General features: G+C 47.1%; 1 long non-coding RNA gene across 1 annotated transcript; it reads right to left on the bottom strand.

Moving 5' to 3' along the window:
- Positions 1 to 755: 755 nt before the first annotated feature.
- LOC119384822 (uncharacterized) lies at positions 756 to 10,056 on the bottom strand. The gene is made up of 2 exons (XR_005181925.2): positions 9,924 to 10,056; positions 756 to 907 (listed from the first exon to the last, which is right to left on the bottom strand). It is a non-coding gene; the product is annotated as an uncharacterized LOC119384822 (long non-coding RNA).
- Positions 10,057 to 10,176: the final 120 nt, after the last annotated feature.

The following is a 10,176-nucleotide window of genomic DNA, read 5'->3' as shown; positions in this document are numbered from 1 at the left end:
ACATGGAGCATTGTAGTGCAATGCAAGCAATTTCAGAAGTCCACATTTTCTTGGCAGCGAACCATTTCCTTGTACGCCTACCTCAGGTTGGAAGTGCCCGTTGCAACAGAATAAGGCATGGCAAAAGTTGAGGTTCTGAAGTGGTACACCCTTTGCAGTGTTAGGGTGGACAAGTGGGCGTGTTGGTATGGCATGATCGGATGTAGAAGGCGCGAAGACGACGGAAAAGAGAGAGACGCGCCCTGCGTGTGTGTCTCTCTCTCTTATCCGACGACTGCCCCGTCGTCGTCTTCGCACCTTCTACATCCGACCCTTTGCAGCTGCCGTCTGAATGAGTTTTGCAAGTTTTGTAACTGAGGCTCAGTCAGACCTTGTATGGCTTCTCCTAATGGGGGCATTAGCAGACGACCTTGCAATTGTGCCCAACTCGAGGTGACAAAGGCTTCTACAGTCAGATACAACTTAAGAAGTCCAGAGAGGCCCCACCCAGATGACCGAAGCACGGCAGCTGATCGCATCTGCGACTAAAGAAATAGTCCCACTAATGCACGCGGCAGTTCATTGAAAGCGGAGTCACCGGCCGTCAAGCTTATGGTGTCAGTCCCGAGTGCGCCCCTGTGTGCATCTGCCTTTGAGGAGGAAATGCCGCGGACTTCTTAAGTTGTATCCGACTATAGTGTTGCCGGAGCACAAAGCACTGTAAGTACTTCTTAATGATGTAGCAGTAACATTGCTTTTAATGTTCAGCTACCTAGTTCTTTCATCATTTTTAATTCGCTTGAATGTGCCACGAGACAACAGAAAAAGGGAGAGGAGTTCAGAAGAGTCTGTAGGATGGCGGGTAGCGGACCAGCAAGCTGCGCTCCAGATGTCGACTACAGTGCTCCCATCCTAGCAAGTGGTACACCTGAAAATAGGAGAGCGAACTCCTTAAGTCTGCATGGAAATCCAAACATGGCAGAAGTTCACACGAAGATGGCACTGAATAATGTGGTGAGGTAATGTTAAACAAGGAATGTCGCGGAAGCCAATATTTCCACATGTAAAGTTGCTGCCTTGACAAAAAACACCAGGCCTGCGCGGAAAGCGCAGCACAGTCACAGCGAAAGCTGGAAGAGCGGCATTTCTAGAGCCCGTTGTAAACTCACTTGGGGCTACTAATACAAGTAAACTAGCAAGATACCCACTATACGCCATAAATCACAATATTTGTGAAGTTAGGAAGCACCTACAACGCCATTATTCTTCATTCTGCGCATAAACGAGGTACCAGCTACACATCTGTAAGGCATTATGTGCACTTTGTTGATGTGACGACTGATGGCGATGAAGAATTGTGGCTCAGCCCTTTGTAATGGGTTGGAAGCTTTAAATGGCTCACCAGTTACGTAATTTGCATTGTGTGACGCCCGGTCGCTATTTCACTCTCCCACCATGCAATATAACATACGTTGACATGAGAAAGAGAGAGGGGGGGGGGGAGAACCTTATTGAGACCCTGAGGAAATGGATCATGGGCTTATGGGCTTCCTTGGCAACCAATACAAGTGCACTTGCGAGGAACCCACTACGCTATAAATCATCATAATTTCTGTGAAGTAGGGAAGCAGCCACTATGCCATTTTTCGTCATTCAACGGAGAGCCGTGGTACCTGCTAAAAACATGTAAGGCATTATGCGCACTTTGTTGATGTTGTACCTGATGATGATGAAGAATTATTGCAGAGCCCATTGTAATGGGTTGGAAGCATCCAACAGCTCACTCGTTGCGCAATTCACATTGTGTGACGCCTGGTTACAGAATTCGCGTTGTGTGATGCGTGGTTGTTATTTCACTCTTCTACCACACTAAATTACATATGCTAATGTGGTTCCTTCCGGACATGAAGCCTATATAGCGTCTATTTGCAAGGCAGTTTCAAGCACCGAGGGACTTGGCAGCATCACGCAGGGTGTCTACCAGGGTGTCTACCGAAGGAATTCAGAGGTAGAACACTGGGCTCCCACGTAGAGGGCCTAGGTTCGAACCCCGTCCCATCCTGGAATTTTTTTCTCATTTCATTTTTTTTTTCTTATTTCGCGCGATAGTGGTTACGGACACCGGCGGCGGGGGCGGACAACTACGGCGCCAAAAACGGCCGTTGAAATGATCTCATAACAGCTTTCGCTGTAAAACAAGTCCTATTGTTGAAACATTGGCTCCAGCAACATTCCCTTTTTAAGTTTGCTTAGAGAGGCTTGTAGTACATAATTACTGTACAGATCCACCAACCAGCTGTACTACAATACTACATGCCCAAGCAGTTCCAATTAAATCTCTATGAAGGAACTTGACCTTAATATGAACGCACAGAACAATCTGTGAAACAGTGACTCTGTTTCTTATTCCATAAATGCTGCGAACTTGAAGCTAGTGAAACAGCAGAGACTTTACAATTACGAGAGAAACTGCGCAAGAAACGTCGACAAAGGGAGAACAGAACAGCACAAGTGCATAATAACTGATCTTTTTATTGAAAACACGAAAAATATATAGGGCAAACCCACATGTGCGCATCAAGATACCCGATTTCTGCTTTGTGTAATGCTACAGAGAGCTTGGCGACACAACTGTCTCCTGCTTTGAAAATAAAATATGCTTCAACAAGCTCACATGTCGTGCGTTCTTTGTGCTGCGCAAGAACACTGGTTCCTCGAAAAACCGGGCTGCGATTACTATCACGGCGAAGTAATGACAGGTTTGTGAAAGGCTGTCCTTTCATCGACAACCGGTGGTCATTCAACCTCTCAGTGAGACAGCGGCCCGTCTGTCCGATGTAGTAGTTGCCACAAGAGAGAGAAACAGAATATACCACTCTCTTACCACAGTCTGATAAGCCGTCCCTATGTTTGACTTCACACTCAAACCACTTCTGAGCAGTGCCCTTCACCTTTCTTTCGACAGCTCCACAAATTCCGCTTAACTTATTTCTCACGGAAAACACCACATGAACACCGTACTTCGCGCCAACCATCTTGAGATGGTGTGACACACCATGCAGGTAGGGAATACTGACGAATGCCTTCTTATCAGGTTCACTCGCAACACAAGCCGAACCTTTCAGCTCGGATTTAAGCTGTGCAGAATCATTTCACAAAGGCGAGCCAGAATGGCCGCAGGAAAGCCTGCCCTCCGAAGCCACTCCAGCTGCTTAGTGAAGCTTTCTGCAAGAAAGTGTGGGCACGTTTTCTTTAACGCTGATGTCCGACAAGAAACAGCAACCCCGTTTTTTACTAGCTTAGAGTGGCTAGATCAAAAATCCAAAATTGGCTTTACAGAATGGTGAGTAAAGCCAGCAAACATGCGAACCACCAAACCGAATAACCAGATCTAGAAACTGTATAGCATCTTCGTTCGGAACCTCAACAGTAAAATTGAACTCATAAGGTATGTGTTCCGTTCAGACTAATTGTCAGCGAACGTGGGATTTGGCGGCATCACGCAGGGTGTCTACCGAGTTGACATTTCCAAATTCCCTGAGTTTTCCAGGTTTTCCCAGAGTGTTTTTGCTAAAACTCCCTGAGTGAAACAGAACTTTGTTTTATGTCAAGATGGGTAGACACCAAGTCGCTCAATGACGTCACTCTCTAGTACGCACGTTAAGAAAGAAAGATGACTTAATCCCATCTGAATAGTACAGAGAACAGTTAAACCTCAATACAACGAAGTTGGTAAATGCGGAAATTTACTTCATTATATGGAAACTTCGTTAAACTGAAATTCGACTTCTCATGCAAGGCATAATTACCGAAGGATTAATTTTAAACTGAAAATGCCACAAGATTGCTCGACTAATACGACAACATGAAAAACTTCTTTTTTGCGTGAAAAAAAAATCAATTTTGTTGAGCCTGAGGTGCAGCAATCACAATTAGAGGCCTTGCCAGAGTGTCACGTGTAGAGAAGAAACAAATGCAGGTTTAACGCACCGTGGAATTGCGCTTATTCTCCTGCTGCGGCTTGTTGTCAAATACTCGCGCGTTGCTCAGAGCAGTACGACACCTTTGCTATCACGTTGCCTAGCCGAACCATTTGCTCTCCACGAATGCGCAACATTGAAAACTGTCGCTCGTTAAAAAAAAGTCACTCACAGTTTCACCGAGAGAGCGAAATAATGAATCCGATAGCAACAAATAGGAATTTTATATGAGTAGAGGCTAGCTGCTCACTCCTTCAGCAAACACAGCCACTGCAGTAAGAGAAGTGACCTATCTGATTCAGGGGCAGATCCAGGTGTCTACATCGGAAGAGGGGGGGGGGGGAGAGGGGAAGTCCATAATCCGATCGGGTAGTGGGGGGGAGTACAAACGCTGAAGCCACCGCCTCAGCAGTGCATTTTGGTGGGTCACGCATATTTACAACAGACCGGAGGGGATTATGGCGGCGCCTAAGAAGCCTTCGTCAGAAATGCGCATAGGGAAGCAAGAAAGGCTAGAGCGATGAGGAGAGAGGTAGAGAGCAGAGACAAGATTCCCTTTACCGCTTTTGGGCAGTGGTAGGCAAAGCAACCTGACAGAGGAGGTGGACGACAGGCACTGAATGGAGGGGGCGGGGGCTGGCTTTGGGGGAGTGGGAGGTGATCACCGCTACAGCCCCCTCGCCTCTGGATATACCACTGCTATGGCTTTAAAGGAAGTTTTGCAATTAGAGCACAACACGTACAAAGGCATGAGCCACCTGCTGATCCCCTCTAAAGATATCGCGGCACACATGACCACACCCGCTGGTACAAAGTACGTACTTCCTGTCGGAATCACGCAGCCCCTCCCCTCCCCAACACTCCGGCTCCTATCTCCATGTGGCCATCGCGCGAAGCAGCCGGTCGGCTCATTTTTTCTCTGCTTAAGCCTCATTCGTCAGCAGCGCTCGCGCACTTTCACTCGCACATAGAGTATACGACGCGCGGGTTGGTGTAATCGCGATTTGGACTTGATAAGGAAGACCATGGCGAAGTTAAAAAATTCACCTCGTGTGTCTATATAATTGTTATTGCAAAAAAAAAAAAGCAAAATAGCTGCGGGCTAAGATCGCATGAAACCACGGCAACAGCCTGTATTACGGCACATCCGATTATGATGGCCACATTACTGTTTTCCGACATCACACGCCGAATCGAGCAAGTGGGGCCCGTGCCTGTGTCGCGAATTTCGGTCACCGCTATCCCTTGGCCCTTATAAGTTTTGTAATTCGGCTTTGTAGCAAAATGTCCACGTGGTGTGGCTAGTAATTGCGAGCTGTAGCCCCAACAAATATCGGTCGACTGCCTGAAATTTGTTTCAGCAGTGCCCTCACTGGAAAAAAAAAAGAAAAAATTACACTAAAGGGGACCATGAGGCGATGCGAAGGCGGAGCACTTGCACGATCGCGTTCCGTTGACGTTCTTTGGGCATGCTACCGACCTCACGCCGTGGAACGCGAAGAGGAACGCTACGCACGTCTTGTCTTCCCTCTAGCCTGTGGAGATAGGTTTACACTAGGTTTACCTACGAGCGCGACCGTGTAGGGACGCGACGTTCTCCACTGTCGCTGCGTACGACGACGCTGCGGCCGGGTTCGTCGTTTTCTCCGACACGGCGCAGAAACCACGCACGAGGCAGGGTAACAACAACAACGGGTTTATTAACCCAAGATGCAGCACAGTACGACAGTCACAGGCTTGCAGGCCGTAAGGGGAACTCCGCAAGACCGATCGAGTACGCTTGCCAGCGGCGCTAAGACTACCACACAAAGGGCAGTGGTCGAGCACACGAACGAGAAGCCGCCTGCTAGAGCAGCGCGTCAACCTCTCGTGCTAGCCTGAGAGCATCTGACGCGGGCAAGCCCGCGCCAGACAGAAGCGAGCTCAAGGGGGAAGGGGGTTGTCACTGGCGGCCAATGAGGACAGGCGTTGCGCAGTGACGTAAGCTAGCTTGGTGGCGTGAGCATGTGAGCATGTCGAGGCATGCCCGGACGCGTTCCCGCGCGCCGGGAAGCTGACGCATGGCTTGCACCAGACAAAGAGGCCTGGCGCTGCCGCCGCGGTCGCCATACCGCCGATTAACGGCGGTTCCCGGCGCTCGAGCCGCGCGGGGCCAACACGCGCGTTAGCTGGGGAACGAGGCGCCAAAGGGAAGGGCGCGCTCGATTCCCACAAGCCTGGCCGTTAATTCTCACAGGGCGAGCGGGAAACGCAGTCGGCAGGCGTACGAGAGGGGGGCAGCGTAGGAGAGGAGAGAGAGGGGGAGGGGACATGCATGCGCTGGTGCTCATCGCGGCGTTGCGCAGGAGAGAATTTCGGCATGTCTAGCCTGCGTTTCAGAGGAAGAGTGGAAAGGGGAAGGGGAGAGGGGAAGTGGAGAGGTAGATGGGAGAGGGAAGGTGGAGAGGGGGAAAGGGGAGAGGGTGAGTGGAGAGGGTGTGCGCATGCGCAGTAAGGGTGGTCACGCCGCACACCACCACCACCACCACCACCGGATTGAACTCCGCCATAAGATACTTCGCATCTAAAAGCTTTCACTTGCTGTAAATGGGCCAGTTACGCTCGCTCTCGCCTGGAAATTTATTCTATCCTTCACAGAGTCCTTAAATAGCATCTTTGAAGCTCGGGATTAGAGCGAGTTCTCCGATAACCGCCAACAAGTGCTGTCTCTTTTCTCGCCGATCGGGATGGCTTGCAAGATACTAGCCTTGTCGACGACATCCGCTTCCTGAACGATCGCGATCGCTTGCAAGATAAGCTAGTTACATCTACTGCTACCACCTCTGCAACTAATCATGCTTGTTACTTGGCACGCGGAGATAACAAAAACACCATATTGGGCGCTAACGCACAGCGCCCGCGATAGAGAATACAGAACTACATGGCGTAGTCACAGAACAACATTGCGCGATACGATGTGCCGTGGTTCCCGCACGCCCCGCATCAGCCGGATGCTCTCCCAATCCACCGCTCTGAAAGCAAGGAGAGCATCGAAGTGCGCCCCTTCCCGCAGCGGCCGTTCGATTTGAAAAATGCGTTCACAAAGCCTAGAGATAGCTTTACTGCGACTTTCGTTCCCTTTCAATAATGTTACAGTGGATTTTCCCTGATGGGGCCTCAATTTCCCAGAGTTTTCCCTGAGTATTTCCAGACTATCCAAAATTCCTGAGAAATCCCAGTTTTCCCGGTCCGTAGACACCCTGTAAAAGTTCGTTGTTTTCGGTTTCCCAGCGCCATTTCGGAGCAGGTTCGTAATTACTAATAAAAATCACAGTTTGAAGCAGCATGGAACAGCATTTCTCTTTTGGAGCAGTTTGGAGCAATTGGAGCAGCCCTCCCATCACTGCAAATGGTGCAGCACTTCCACCCCTGTGTTGGTGACCTCACAGGTCTTCATCAAGTTTTTCCTCCACATATGTTGGCTGAGGCCCCATGATGTGTCCCGTGAGACACCTAACACCAAAGAAAGAAGGTGAGGCCAACATGCTATATTCGAGCAACTGTATTAACCCTTTGAGGGATAATGGGACGAATCTGTCCCACTTTTTCCTCTTCAGTAAAAGCTTCCTCTGCCACTGTGCGTCGCCATGAGCGCTATGATTTTCTGTTGCCGTGGGTGAGAAACATTTAGGAAAACAAGAAAAAATATTTCATACATTTACAATACGTGGAATCGGTGATACGTCAAGTCTAGATTTGTTTTGTTCTGTAGAAATTTTTTAAAACGGCTGTTCCATTGCGTGCAAGATCGCTAAAGTTCTAGATTTATAGTATGTTTCTCCTTTTCTGAATTTCGAGAGTAGTACTTCCGGCATAAGACTATAAAATTTGTTTCAACATCGGAGCAGTATATCGGCCAATAATCGTGTCGAAGCGTACTTGAACAAAAAATAAAGCAGTTCCTTGCTGAGCTTAACTACATAACAGGCACGCATAAATGTTTTTTTTTTTTCAAGTTCGATGGGCATTATTACGTCAAAAGACAATGCTTTATGGTGGAGAAGGCCCTGAATTTCCTTTTTGTCCTTTTTTTACCACTGCAGTACCAGTGGCAATGAGGCCATAACTGTGGCTTAGACTGTTTCTGAAATGGAGGCCCTAGCGAAAGGAATGACGAGATCGGTGCTCTAGAGTCAGGAAGTGAAAGAGAACACGAATATGCAAAGCCTAAGAGAAAAACTCAGACCTGGATGGAGTTCAGGAATGCATTTACTGGATTCAGTGCATTTGGTGACACCATATTGAAGCAGCTTGCCTTGATTTATAGCCGTAATTTTATATATGGGCAGAAATTTAGGCTTAGCTCAGGTACTCGTCCTTATCTACACCGACAGAAGAGACACAAAGGAGCTAAAACGGCATGTGTACGCGAAGAGGTCAGACAGAGCCGCTGATACAGCACAACAGGCACAGGCGTACATTGTGTACGACAGCTGGAAATTTGTTGCGCCAGAATATTTTTTTTTGCGCAGTTTCTGAAGTGCCCCTCTGTACCACTTGCTTCGAGTGTTTTGGTGCAAGAAATGTGGCGAAAGGATTGCAGGTTGGTGCGCTCATGAGACAATGGGACAGGTGTTGTGCCACTTTTTCAAAGACACATTATGGGTCAATGGGACACATACGTCCCACTTTTTTCTCTTAAGGGGGGACGTGGCAATGAAAACTATCTTGGTTATTTATGGAGATAAAGTGATGAAATTTGGCATGCAGATGTGATATGTTGTGCTGATATCATAACCGAAGTCGGTTTTGAGCTATCTGTTGTAGTTGTTGAGTTACAACACTTGATACTCTCTCATTGTCATCCCAAAATTAATTAATGAATTAGACATAAGTTCGTCACAATTTTTGCATAAGCATATTCACAAGGGCCCGTTCTGTGCCGTAAAGCTATTGGTTTATTTTTTAGTACTCAAATAAGCACACAAAAAATTTTTGACATTTCTTGTACTCATTGTCTTACTAACAACTTTTACAAAAGCCAATTATAAAAATCTGTATGGCGTGCAGACAAATATGGACAGCTTTACGGCACTCACCAATGTCTCAGGATCTAGGTGCAGAAAACAGAATGGTTATATCTTTATTTGTTGAGAAATGGCACAGGGATGACTGATAGCAACTGTTCAAAAAATGAAAGCTGAGAAAATGGAGCTCCAAGAAAATGGAGCTAAAAGCTAAAAAAATGGAACTCAGAAGGAAGCTGGTTTTATTTTTCATTGGAGAAATGCAGCTTTGTGGCTATCTTGAGCTCTATCTGTCCTCTTTATGATGACGCCAATAGGATGGCATTGTGTCAAGGGAAAACAGCAGATTTTCATTTTCTAAAGCCCAATTTTCTCATCGTTTTTGATAACAGCACACTAGTAAAATGTTTTTTTTTTTTCAACTCCTACTGCTTATTTTGGTCTAATATTTCACCATGACGTAAAACATGGTCTGAGGATTGCAGAAAAAAATAAATTGAAAAACTGAAGATTTTAACGAAATTTACCATTCCCATTGCCACGTCCCCCCTTTTAAACTAATAGTCGTATTTTGTTGAAAATTGCTTCATACTATATCTAAGCACGTTATTTAGATATTCTGCGGACATATTTTCTGTTGTCATGTGAAAAATATATATGAACTCATAAAGGGTTAACGTGACAATAATCAGGGCTGGTGAACTCACACCAAAGGTATGACTGCCTCAGTGACTAGCCATCATTGGAAATCCCATTAAAGTCATTGTAATGATGCAAATTCTGCACGCGTGCCATCAAGTCAACATCTCTGAGTTTCCGAGACTGACGTAGTTTACAAATCCATAACCTCTGTGATTGGCCCACTTTGTCTGGAAGACACAAAACATAGAAAAACCTGGAAGGTAGGTAAAAAGGAAAACTCTGCCCTGACACAACACGCCTGTGTATGACAGCATACCTGCAGCAGGCGACGCTCAATATCCTGGCTCGGTTTGTCCTCGAGGAGGCGCAGCAAGACCCGAGCTGCCCGACCATGGGGACCCAGCGCAAGGGCATGCTTCTCCACAAATGGCGCCACCTGCACAGAGAAAGCATATATTTTGGATTTCTTTTCCGGGATAAGGAATCTCTTTACAGAACAACCGTAATTGTGCCAGTTCAATGAGCGCAGACCAAGTGGCAGGTCCAAGGAGTGTAAAATGTATCATCAT

This window comes from Rhipicephalus sanguineus, chromosome 3, assembly GCF_013339695.2.
Source record: "Rhipicephalus sanguineus isolate Rsan-2018 chromosome 3, BIME_Rsan_1.4, whole genome shotgun sequence".
NCBI lineage: Eukaryota > Metazoa > Arthropoda > Arachnida > Ixodida > Ixodidae > Rhipicephalus > Rhipicephalus sanguineus.
The sequence above is the reverse complement of the archived record's forward strand: the minus strand, read 5'-3'. Positions and strand labels throughout refer to the sequence as shown.